The 11,713-nt window shown below is 45.4% G+C and overlaps 1 protein-coding gene across 2 annotated transcripts in view; it reads right to left on the bottom strand.

The window, feature by feature from the left end:
• The window catches only part of LOC144146967 (uncharacterized), a 494,123-nt gene that overhangs the window by 216,726 nt on the left and 265,684 nt on the right, over positions 1-11,713 (bottom strand). The window lies entirely within an intron of this gene.

Genomic DNA, 11,713 nt, shown 5'->3' with positions numbered 1-11,713 from the left:
AATCCAGCAGCTTTTAGGTCTGGACATTTCTGAAAGCAGCCAATTTCGAAAAGTATTCTAGGTGTTAATGGATGCTCCGCAGGGCTGCTGGAAAGTATTAATCCTTACATCGCTTGGCTTGCGAACGAGGTCGAACAGTGCGGCTGATTGAGTGATTGGTTATGACGTTTAACGCTCCGTTGGTACACAATCGATGAGGTGCGCCGTAGTGGGACTCCGGATTATTTTGACCACCCAGGCATCTTCAAAGTGCCCTGAAATATCTGACACACGGGTGTTTTCTCTTTTTGCCTCCATCAGAAAAGCGGCCGCCGCGCGCGTGACTCGAACCCGCGTCCTTGGGGAAAGCTGCACAACACCTCAGCAACTGAGCCACCGGGGGGTTCGTACAATGCGCGTGGCTGGGGTGACCACAACTTCGTCTTAAAGTATTCTGACCGCGGAGCTGTTGAAGCTTTCTGATGTCCGTGCGGATCGCTAACCGAAGATTCCCCTAGGTAAAATGGAAAGGGGAAAATGCTATTCCAAGTTAAGTGAAACAGCGGCGAGGAGAAGGAGGCAGTGCGAGACTCAAAAACGAAACTCTTCTCATGATCGGAGGCGAAGGTGGGTCCCTCGAATTTTATTATCGGCGTTTATTTGAAACCGCAATCATCGCATTTGAGGCATACAGCATTTCGTTTTGGGTTCGTAGCGCTGGCGTTACCTTTGGACTTAAGGGGAGTTCATCTCCCCTTTGAATTCGGACTTTGGCTGTTTCAGTTTGCTCATTAGGGGGTGGGTTTTGGACTTCGATTAATCTGAATTTTCACAGTGAAAGCTTCTGTTTTCAACTATCTTTCTCCTAAGAAAGGGGCAGACCTCAGAAACGCCAAGTTATCGCTAGTGAACACCACCAGCTCCGCTGTTTCCTCAGCCTTCTAAAAATAAAAAGAAACGACCTCCGTGAACTTTGCCCTCACGTGACAGGCAAGCGGTAGTTCTTTGCACCTCACGCGACTGCGCGTCCGCGCATCGCGCATGGCTGCGTGCGTGCGTCTGTCGTTGCCTGGCAGCCGGGCGTCGCTCGCAGAGCTGTCTGCCACCCAAAACGCGCAGCTGGCTGATAGTGCAGGCCATGTAGAAAAGCATACTCAGGAGAGGCCTCTAGCATCCCAATGCATTGCAGAAACTGTGGAGGAAGCGACGCAATTTTGAATGTGCCCATAGACAGTGTTGCGTAGTTTTTTTTACGGCTGCGCCGGCTCAATCTGGCTAAATGCCCCGGAATGTTTTTTACGGCGCTTTGACTGTAGCTGCCCCGCTACGCTGGCAACGCAGCGCAGTCACTACGGCGTCGTCGTCGTCTGAAATTTGTGCACAACGGCTCATTTTGCAGCGTTTCTTCTATCGCCATTTTTTTTCTTTTATGTTCTTTTGAAGGAAACATCCGATGGTTAATAATTGGAGTCGTCGATGAGCATAGTTGCCGTTCTATTGCGATGATATCTCGTTGATTCCGCGCAGTGCTTTTCCACCCCTATCGGTCTGCCGGTGAGAAGGTGCGCGTTGGCAGCTTCAGTTGGCGGCGATTTTCTTCATTTGGGGATCTGTTCTCAACGAACACAAGTCAAATGAGGCAGACACGTAGTTCTTCAGTTTTGTTCGACAAATATCGCATGGGCGAATATACTCACGTGAGAAAAGTGACGCCTGGTAGGCGCAACCGTATGTGTGACCGGGAACGCCGCACGCAACAGAGAAGAATCTTCCAAACCATTGCAGCCATTTATCCACGTGAAGTGAAATTTACCGCACCTGAGACGTAGCGCCCAAATACCCCCGTGCCGTGCGGACTCGAACACTGCTCCCGTCGTCTGTTTTTGCTTTCACGAGCCGGTCATACCACGAAGCTGTTCTCAAACCAAAAACAGCAGAGGAGAATAGGACAGAGTGCTTGGCTCACTGGGCTCATCGACATGGCGGGTGCGGCTTCACAAACTAGACGTCAAGGCCTATCCCAACCTTTCTTTCCTCCATGGTGCAGGGCAAGTGGTTGGACGGGAGAGACAGAAAACTTTTTTTAGGTATTGAGCTTCCCAATACATCGAAGCTCACGCCGCCGTTGATGTCCTGTGTTTTCATTTCATTTCACAAAACACACCGCACTTTCTTGGTTCTGTTCATTTTATCTTTACGAATTTGCCGCTCAAGCGGCAAGGCTTAAACAACCCCGTGAGACGAAAAAAAAACACGCTACTGAAACTCCAGACGAGCACAAGATAAGATTGCAGGGACGCTGAAAGCAAGCTGCTGAAACACGGCAACTTCAACGCACAGCCAAATTCACCGGTGAGTCTTGTCCATACATTATCAAAGCAAGACGGACTGTCGGAAAAGAGACTTTGTGATTCCCCTCTTTGAATATAAGACCATGAATAAACAATGTATTCATTGCAAACATGTCTGTATATTATTGCGACACCACACCTCGAGAATGGGCCTCGCCAGAGCAGTGAAGCTCACGCCATCAACTAGGGCTAAACAAAGCTAAACCCCAGCAATTTTTTCGAAGCTTCGACGGCACATAATGCTCTTATTGCGTAGATGCCTATTAAAGGAATCCTGCAAGGCGTTTTCATCACACTTAATGAAGTAGCGCAATCGTTAGGATGGGTGGTCAACGTCATTGATGCCAAGTATAACTTTTTTACGTGCACCGGAAAGCTCACAATTTTCTTGGAAATTTGGTTACCGCGTTCCCGCCCTTTCCTGGGTGTTTTTGGGCTCCGCCATCTTCCCTCACGTACGTCATCAATTCTTCCTTGCGGGTCACGCAGTAGGAATCTTACAACTGGACGCCGTTCTCTCGTACTTTGGCGAACAGAAGCGTCGCCTTCGCAGCGTCGACGGTGCGCTGTTGCACCTTCGTTTAATTAGCGCTTCCTGCAGCACGCTAAACGCTATCGTTATTCCCATAGTTATCTTTTTTAGTCTATCATCACGCTTCTCGTTAAGCCGCGTTGGCTAGGCCGACACCACGGCGACGCCGACTTCCAAGTTGCAAGAGCGCCTTCTTACGCGACACCGATGGCTACAGGAACACGTCGGCCGATCGAAAGTCCACGTGGTGTGACTGGCTCACTGACGGAAAGGCGCGGACAACCCCGATTGCCAGTACGGTCGTCTAGCCATCATAATTTCTGTTTAGTTCTGGAACACCAATAGTGCAAATAACCCCCACAGGAGACGGCAAAAGGGAAAGGATGCACTGCACGATGCACCCGCCTGAGCTTCTAGTCCGTTATTTGCGTGCGGATGTTGATATCGCTAAATCGTTACCCCCGACGGGTTCGAACCTTATTGCCGGCAAAAGGTTAGGGTACTTATTGCAGGTGGTTATCCGACCGATTCCGAACATGGCTGCTCCGGACGTCGGCCACGACTACTCCAGACGGCTGCCCGAAACCGACTGTATATTTCAGGCTAGGTTTAGGTGTTACACAAGAATATGAGCTCGACGTAATGGCCAGGCGGCATGAGATGAAGGCACCCGCCTGAGCGACGCCTAGCCTAGCGTTTACACGTCGGCCTAGCCAGGCCGCAGCTTTTCCTCAATATTTGAAATAGCGCTTGTCGCTTCTGAATGTAGTTTTTCTAGAAGCCGTTTTCACTGAATTAGGGTGTCCGGTCTAAGCGGGCACCCAGGCGTGCGGGTGTTCAAAAGAGTTTTTTTTTTCCCCGGTCCAAGTCCAAGCCAGTCTCTTCGACCGCAGCAAGGCAATGGCCGGCGAAACGTTTGAGAAATGTTTGCATCTCATCGGAATAACGGAATAGAATACTTCAACTGCGTTAGAACGCACGTGCATTGCGTCACCACAACACAACCGAGCTCCACATTTTTCGCAAGCGAGCAGCCAATTAAACAATATACATGCCAACGCCGATTCGGAACGCAAGTACGTGCTTTTCCAGCCGTTAGCGGAGTGCAGGATTTATAAGCAAAATGATAAACAAATGGCCCAAATAGAACGTAGACAGTCAATTGGCCCCGTCCCAAAGGGATGCTGAGGCAGAATATCGCACAAGCAATCGACGATCGTCACCGCATGTTCTCTCACACGTCCCTGAGAAGCGAGGCATCATGGGCAGTCACGCTAGCGTGGTGCGAGGAGGCGAACGAAACGAGAAAGAGCCGCGGCGCTGGCGAAAGTGTGTTGTTTTGATTTGAAATGACTCCGCTAATACTCGTCGCTTCGACAAATTTCTTGAAGGAGGGAAATACTAGAACATTAACTTACCTGAAAATGTCAACACCCGTGTATCGGTAAAATCTGTTTCAGGGCCCCACTAAAGCAACGAAGTGATTTACATAAGCTTACCGCCTGCGCATGCTTTACGCGCTAGGGGTTAATGTTGTCTTCGCCAATACTCAAAACGGATCATCTTCTTTATGCAGGAAACTACAGACGTTCGACTAGACCCTTACGTAATTTTCTCGTAAACTCAGCATTCCGAATATCCTAAGGATCGTTTAAAGCACTTATATACAGACCAGCAGCAGTAGAGGTACCTAAACGCGCACATTTCAGCGCTGCGTAGCTATATTAGCCTAATCATGGTGGCTTATGTGGCGAAGTTTACGAAGAATTTATAGATATTTTGTAGCAATAACATCCGTACTGCGCACAATAAAAAGCAACCTCCCCAAGAGTAAAGTGCCGGGGGCAGTACGGTGCAACAATACCGGTGAGATGAAATGAGAGCTACTGTGTTATTATTTTGCGCAAGTAAGCCAAATACTTGGATTTTCGTGATATATGAGCACACGTCATTCTTTAATTATAGTCTGACATTCCTATCTGCTCCTGCATTTCACCCTTTAAAGCATGTACTGTGCGGACTTACTGAACACATCAAATCACGAAATCCGAAAATCTATTGTGGTTATTTATTTTTGTGCATAAATGCTGCACGAACGGAAGCAATGCCCCGAATAAAGTGTTCCATGGAAGAATTTTCTAAATGGTCTAGCTGGTTTCTTCACGGCCGCTTTTTATTTCAGCTCTCTCCAACCCTCTGCATGGTTTCGCTAGTAGTTGTTTGGTTCAAAGTGCACCTGCAAAAGGAATTAAACTTGCATTTCAACCGACAGGCAGAAAAAAAATCAATGTCTGTCTCTGTCAATAAACGAAAACTTCATTCATACGTCCAGTGTGATTCATGGCAAGAACTAGCAGTGACTTGGACAAAACAAATTTTCACCAGACGAGCTCACGTTCGTTGTTCCATAACCCGCATCAATAAGGGCGATCATGCACATAGCCTGCTGCTACGGTAATAGTTCCAATATTTGGCCTGAAAATTTCAGCGAATAAGACACAATTAGTCGGCGAAGGACGGGGTGCACGACACGTGATTTTATGAAGCGAGATTTCGTTTCAGCAAAAGCTTTGTAGCCAAGTCGGAGTTTCACACAACGGTCGAATTAATTTCTCAGGTAAGACGGGCACAACACTCCACATTAGGGCTTGCTTTGCTTGTCATTTGAAAGCCCCTAAAATACGACCACGTGCACGCCCAGTCGCCAACCACGCCTAGACCAACGGCCGGCGAAACGCAGCATACGTGTAGAATCAGAAAGGAAGGGGAGAAAAAGTTATAAAACGAGCCCCTCAGTTCTGTGCAAGTAACCGCTTCTCGAAACCCTCAACTTCTGTGTCAGATAACTTTTAGGGGCATTTGCAACCATCAGTCAGGGTCAGTTGCAAAGAATCTTGCATGCTATCTAATGTTGTCAACCGCTATATAGTGCACCAGCTTTGCAGTTCAGCAGGATCGGATGACTCCGCTTATAAACACGAGAGTCTTTCTTGGCACTCAAGCACAAAATTTTGGCGTGCGTTTTAAATATTTTTTTGCCGGTCTTTCTGGCTGTCCGTCCGCATCTTGAATGAGCCATCGCGTCAAAAGTTAGAAGAATACTTGAACGAGATGTTGATACAGGCAAAATCTTTCCGAACCACTACATCCGGAGTCATGTCGTCATACTTGGGGTAGTCAAGCAAGATATCAATGCGCAACTCATACACGCAGTGTTCTTGTAATTAAAATAATGTGTTCTTGATACTCGCGATCACAAATAAGAAATGTGCGTTGTAAACACTGCAGTACGTTTGCCCAAAATCACCAAAAGGAGCTCGCGCGAGCCTAAACCCTGCGGCAGTGTTTGGCGTTTACGAGTAACAAAACGCTTTTGTAGAGCACAGCATCCATGAAACGCAGAAACCGCCAATTTATTTTAACAAACATACTTAATGTTCATCGCAGGATGCTCGAAAAAGAGGTGTATAGTGTCAGGGTCGGCGGGGCAGAGAAGAGAAGCACATGGCAGATATGGCAGAACACTTTCCTCTTTCGACGGCATTTGCAGTAAAGTGGGCAGATACGCCACCAAGATTTCTTTTTCCAAAAATTTTGATATTCATTCTGCTATCCATCGGATTCATCGGTGTTGAGAAGAATGCGAAGTTTGTTCTGTTCTGCGAATGAATAAATACCTGCAGTCAAGAAAGCGCTCTTTGAGGGGCGTTCTTGTCTTCGAGGACAAATTACTTCTCACACCACATCCCGTCGTGAAGAATTCTTCAAAGAGCGCAAAACTGCTGCGACGAAGAGTTCCCTAAACAACAGCTTTGCAGCCAAAAATAACGTAGCGGCCCAGACTACTCCACCCCAGACTACATTTTAACATGACCTGGCACATCCGTGTGCTTACTGCTCATTCTCTGTATAAGGTGTCCAGAAACAGAAAACTCTGCGCGCCAAGCTTATTAAAAATGCCAAGTTCATTTAAGAGCTCGAGTACTGCACAGCAGCTGCCTCTATTGGAGGGGTTGCTCAACAAGCTGTCTCGAAGCTTAAATTGCGAGATTCTCGAAGATTCCGGAAGATTAAATGACACAGTCATTTCAAAGCTCTGCCTTGCTCAAAAATTCACAAATTTTTTTGGGATAAAGGAAGTGGCAAGAGTTATGAGCAGCAAACTTTTTGACATTCCAGATACTATGAGATCACCGAGCATTATGAAATGCAAACATCCACCGCCAAGACCCGTCGACGTTGAGCGTTATTTTCTCTAACACCAATATCAACTAAAGGAAGGCCAAACTTCAAGCCTTAAACATTGAGATGGCGCTAGTTTGTCATGAGTTTAATAGCGTTGGTCTCAGTGTTGAACCACACTACATTTCACGGAAATCTTTTGAAATGGCGATGCTTGTCTGACTTCTTTTCACGAAGAATCTAAAATTACTTTCTCGCGGTACCATATTCATCGGCCGTGTTCATTGCAAGCCAGAAAATTGCCGTAAAATGACCTGCTCAAGAGAATATTGTTACTATACAGTGTGATGACCCGAAACTGTCTGAAGGACACCGACAAAGAATTCACCAGCAGCATATGGTACAAGAGAACTAATAGCTTGGTTCAGCGCACTCCCCGCTGTGTGATGACAGCTCCCCATCTCTAATCCCTGCCGCACTGCCCGTTTTATCTGTAACACAGCCCATCTCCATCCCCTACCACCATGTCTATTATAACTGAGCCTAAAGGATAGTGTTTTAGTCCTACATATGCCTCAGTCTCACTTTTCGGAGCGTTTTGCAGTATCCTAAAATATTTATTTTTTTGTGGACAAAGTTCCGGTCTCTAGAGAAGATGTATTTACTGACTGTCAAACTACTATAACCATAACTGAGCAATAATGACACTTATCTGGGCAAACGCCTGGGCTATCTCAGTCATGGCGGCGTTTATTCTCGAAATTCCAAATATCTCCTGGCCAAGAAGGGAGCAGAAATCGAATTTCCAAACATGCTGCAATTTATAAGCAGACGCGAGCAAATTAATACATTTCGACGTAGTCCACGACCAAGTTTGAAGAGACGTTGAAAAGGTGTGTAGGTTTATTGCAGCAAAAAAAAAAGCTGGCTAGGGGGGGGGTGCTAAAATATATTCACTCAGAAACAAATCAGGTAAAGTAAGGGACACCATACGTCAGTGACATCATTAAAGAAATGGAAAGGTTCTAGCAGATTAGAACACTAGGATCGTTAAATCAGAAAGCACAGCTGAAAGACTAGTTCGGTTCTGCTGTATCTAGTTGAAAAAAAATTCCCCGCATTTCCCCGAGGGGAAGAGTGTGAAAGTGCGAATGCACGAGTTGAATTTGCGCGGTTCAGTAATGTTCGCGAAAGAGAGATCACACACACACACACACACAACTACAAAGAAAGAAAGATGCATTTATTCACAGACACCTATTTGTGTTGTCGTTGTACTTGATTGCTAGAGCGGATCTCAGCTTTGAAATTTCGTGTCAGTACTCCTTTAAGCAGGTGCATTAGCCCTTCTCCCGCCCGATTCTTGGCCAATCCCCCACGTGGGTATGTGCCATGTCAGCGGCCAGGCTACGCGCGCCCCCATCTCCACGTGCGCGGACATCGCCGGTGGACGCAGGTTCAGGGTCGCTTAAGAAATGCATTGCACTTAAAAGGAACAGGCGGAAAATCGCTTATTGGGGTGAAGAGACGAAAAGCTGCAAAAATCGAGGGAAAAAATCTTAAATGATTAAATATTTAATCTAAATAAACACCGCTTTGAGAAAGCTTGCTAAATTGTGTTTCTGTTGTTCAAAGGCACCGAACGCCTTAATTACGCTTAGCGAATTTTAACAACGAATAGGACGACGCGAAGAAGCTCCAGAATTACGTGTCAGCCTGCTCTATGTTTTATACAAGTCGCTCAGTAAAGCGATGGTGAAGAACAGAAGCGACAGCCAATAATGTCACCGCTGTGCAACCGGCCGTGCTTTAATTAAAACTATGCAAAACTGCGCCCAATTCATGCCGCCAACCAGGTAACTTATAAATCTGGGTATGCCGCTATTGAGATGGGATTTGCGCATTACGCAGAATATTAAAGCAGTTCCACACGACGTGACAGCTGTCGGAAGAGCAGAGCAGATATTCGCGATATGGGCTCTGGCGCGTTCTTCGCTCTTTGCTATTACCGCTCACGCTCTCACAGTCTCTGTCTCACGTTTCTCTTGATGAGTTGAACAAGATTTGTTCAATGCAATTCAATTATCCCGCCGTCACAGTACTCGTTCGCCCTCTCCCGGGAAATATCGCATCAGTTTCGCTATCTTTCGTTTCTTCATCGGCCTTGAACAGCACAAGCCGGAGTTCTGTTCTTTTTCACCTTCTTCGGCGGCCACTTTTTTGCACTTACTGTCCCAAAAAAACCCAAAGAGCATTCTAACTAAATGGACGCAGGGACAGTGGGTTAATTTTATATATTTTGCCTTATATGTACACTCATCGCCTAATGGAATGCGACGACTAATATGTTCTCGCGAGCACACATAATTAAAAATATTGTTCGTGAAGAACAAATATTGGCGCGCTACTTCTACACTTGGAAAGCCACAATTCCCAAATTTCAATCAATCAATCAAGAAATCCTAATTCCAGAAACAATCTGGAAAAGCTTCCAGTGCTAAAAGCTGCGTTACGAAGCTTGACGGGACGCAGAGGCCATTGCAAGGCATGTAGGCGACAATAGAAAATGATACATCATGAAATACTGCAATTCATGCTGACACTGCAGTTTATCCAAGCACTTACATTGCAGCAATACAAGGCATGCTGAAAATAATAACAAATTTGCACGAGTAGACATACACACCATACATTTGTACAAGAAGGATAGCACAGGTTTCAATGAATGGAGTCCTCCAAGTTCACAATGCATTCGCGCAGACTGCTAAGTATGAAATTATCACCGCACCTGTATGCATTTAAAATGAATGAAAGATTCTGCTGAAGGATTTGTAATTTGTAGTTTGTTCTAAAGCGAGGTATCATCGAGCAATTTGTGTTTCCTGTGCGCACAGGATTAGTGTGTTGTTTTAAGGATGCCAGATTTGTTACAAAGTCCCGCGATATGCCAGATGAGAAATCATATAGACGTAGTAAGCGCAAATACTACATGTTATCTGCAGGAATAACATCAAAAGTGCGAAATAAATTTAGTGTTGAGAAGAAATATTGAACGATTGTAATGTGGCGGAATAATAGGTTCTACAACAAGATAATTTTTGTCAGATTTGCCTGAGAAGTTGTTGACCATTCTAAACTGCAATAACCAAGCTAGGAAGCAAAGAGAGGATATCGTTAACTTTCATTTGGATAGAAAGAAATCTTGATAACGCTCAGGTTGCAGAGGAAAGTTTTTACAAATGATTGAAATGTGAGAGTCCCAGGTGGGATTTCACGGAAATGTCACACCCCAAATTTTGTGTGATTCAACTATTGTAACGTCCTGCCCTTCATATGTAATGACATTTTTCTTTGACACGCCTTATATTTTGCGCTAAAAATTACTTTTGTTTTAGAGGGGTTGACCCTGATTTGATTTGAGTTTGACTATAGAGAGAGCTTATGAAGAATGCCATTACAATTTAGTTAGGAAGTTTGGGTCAGGTCGTGCAAGCAATAGACAGCTATCGTCAGCACATATCATAAATTTCACACTTTTATCCATGGTAACCATGCCGTTGATATAGATGCTAAAATGCAACGGCCCCAAGACGCTGCGGTGTGGTACGCGACATGAGCCGCTAAATGAGTGACCCATCGCTGCCTATACAAAAACACTGTATTGTTCAGTGCAAATACAGTGTGTTGCGACGATAACTGGAACACTTTAAAAATTTTTCCTGAGCGATCCGCCGCTCTGTTCACGCTCAAACTTCACACAAAGGTCGCATTTTGTGGTCTATTTTGTTTGACACCGGGAACAACAACGGTAGTTACCTGTTTATTCTGAAAATAAATAAAAACGATTTTCGCCTATGGGAAAATGGCGGCGATTTGGACGTGCGAGCCCGAAAACCGGGTTTTCTGATCGTCTGTTAGCTTATTTCTAGGTGCATTTTCTGATTGTCTGCTGCACCATTTGGCTCCGTACGTGAATCCCAAACTTGCGTTTCACTCTGCAGGTGGTTCCGTCGTTCCAACATCAACTTGCGCTGGCTCGCACGTCCAAATCAGCGGCCATTTTCCCATAGGCGAAAATCGTTTTTATTTATTTTCAGAATAAACAGGTAAGTACCGTTGTTGTTCCCGGTGTCAAACAAAATAGACCACGAAATGCGACCTTTGTGTGAAGTTTGAGCGCGAACAGAGCGGCGGATCGCTCAGGAAAAATTTTTAAAGTGTTCCAGTTATCGTCGCAACACCCTGTATGATTCTAGCGCAGATAGGGGACTGCCACGAACACCGTAATGAGCAAGCTTATGATGAAGAATTCGTCATCAAGGCAGACGAACGCTTTGCAGAAATCGATAAACCCACCGTGAGAAAGTTTCTTTTGTAGATCTTTTGAAGTGTTGTTTCCTTAAGGAAAAGAAAAGCATTCTCGGTCGGCTTGCCTTTACGGAAACCGAAGTGGGCGTGGGTTAAACTGTCATTTTTATTCAGAAAGCTGGGTATTCTCGAAAAAATATTTTTTTCTTTGCCTATAGAAAAATACGAAATATTGATATGGGCCTATAGTTAGATAGTATATTTCTATATCCCATTTTATACACGACTGGTACTCGGGATTTTGTTACGGTAATTAGGCCACGGCTCAATTTGACTTCCACAGAAAGAAATCACACTGTTT

This window comes from Haemaphysalis longicornis, unplaced genomic scaffold, assembly GCF_048455015.1.
Source record: "Haemaphysalis longicornis isolate Haplotype H1 unplaced genomic scaffold, Haemaphysalis longicornis Haplotype H1 scaffold_7, whole genome shotgun sequence".
Lineage (NCBI taxonomy): Eukaryota > Metazoa > Arthropoda > Arachnida > Ixodida > Ixodidae > Haemaphysalis > Haemaphysalis longicornis.
Note: the sequence above shows the minus strand (reverse complement) of the source record. Positions and strands in the feature narration are given on the sequence as shown.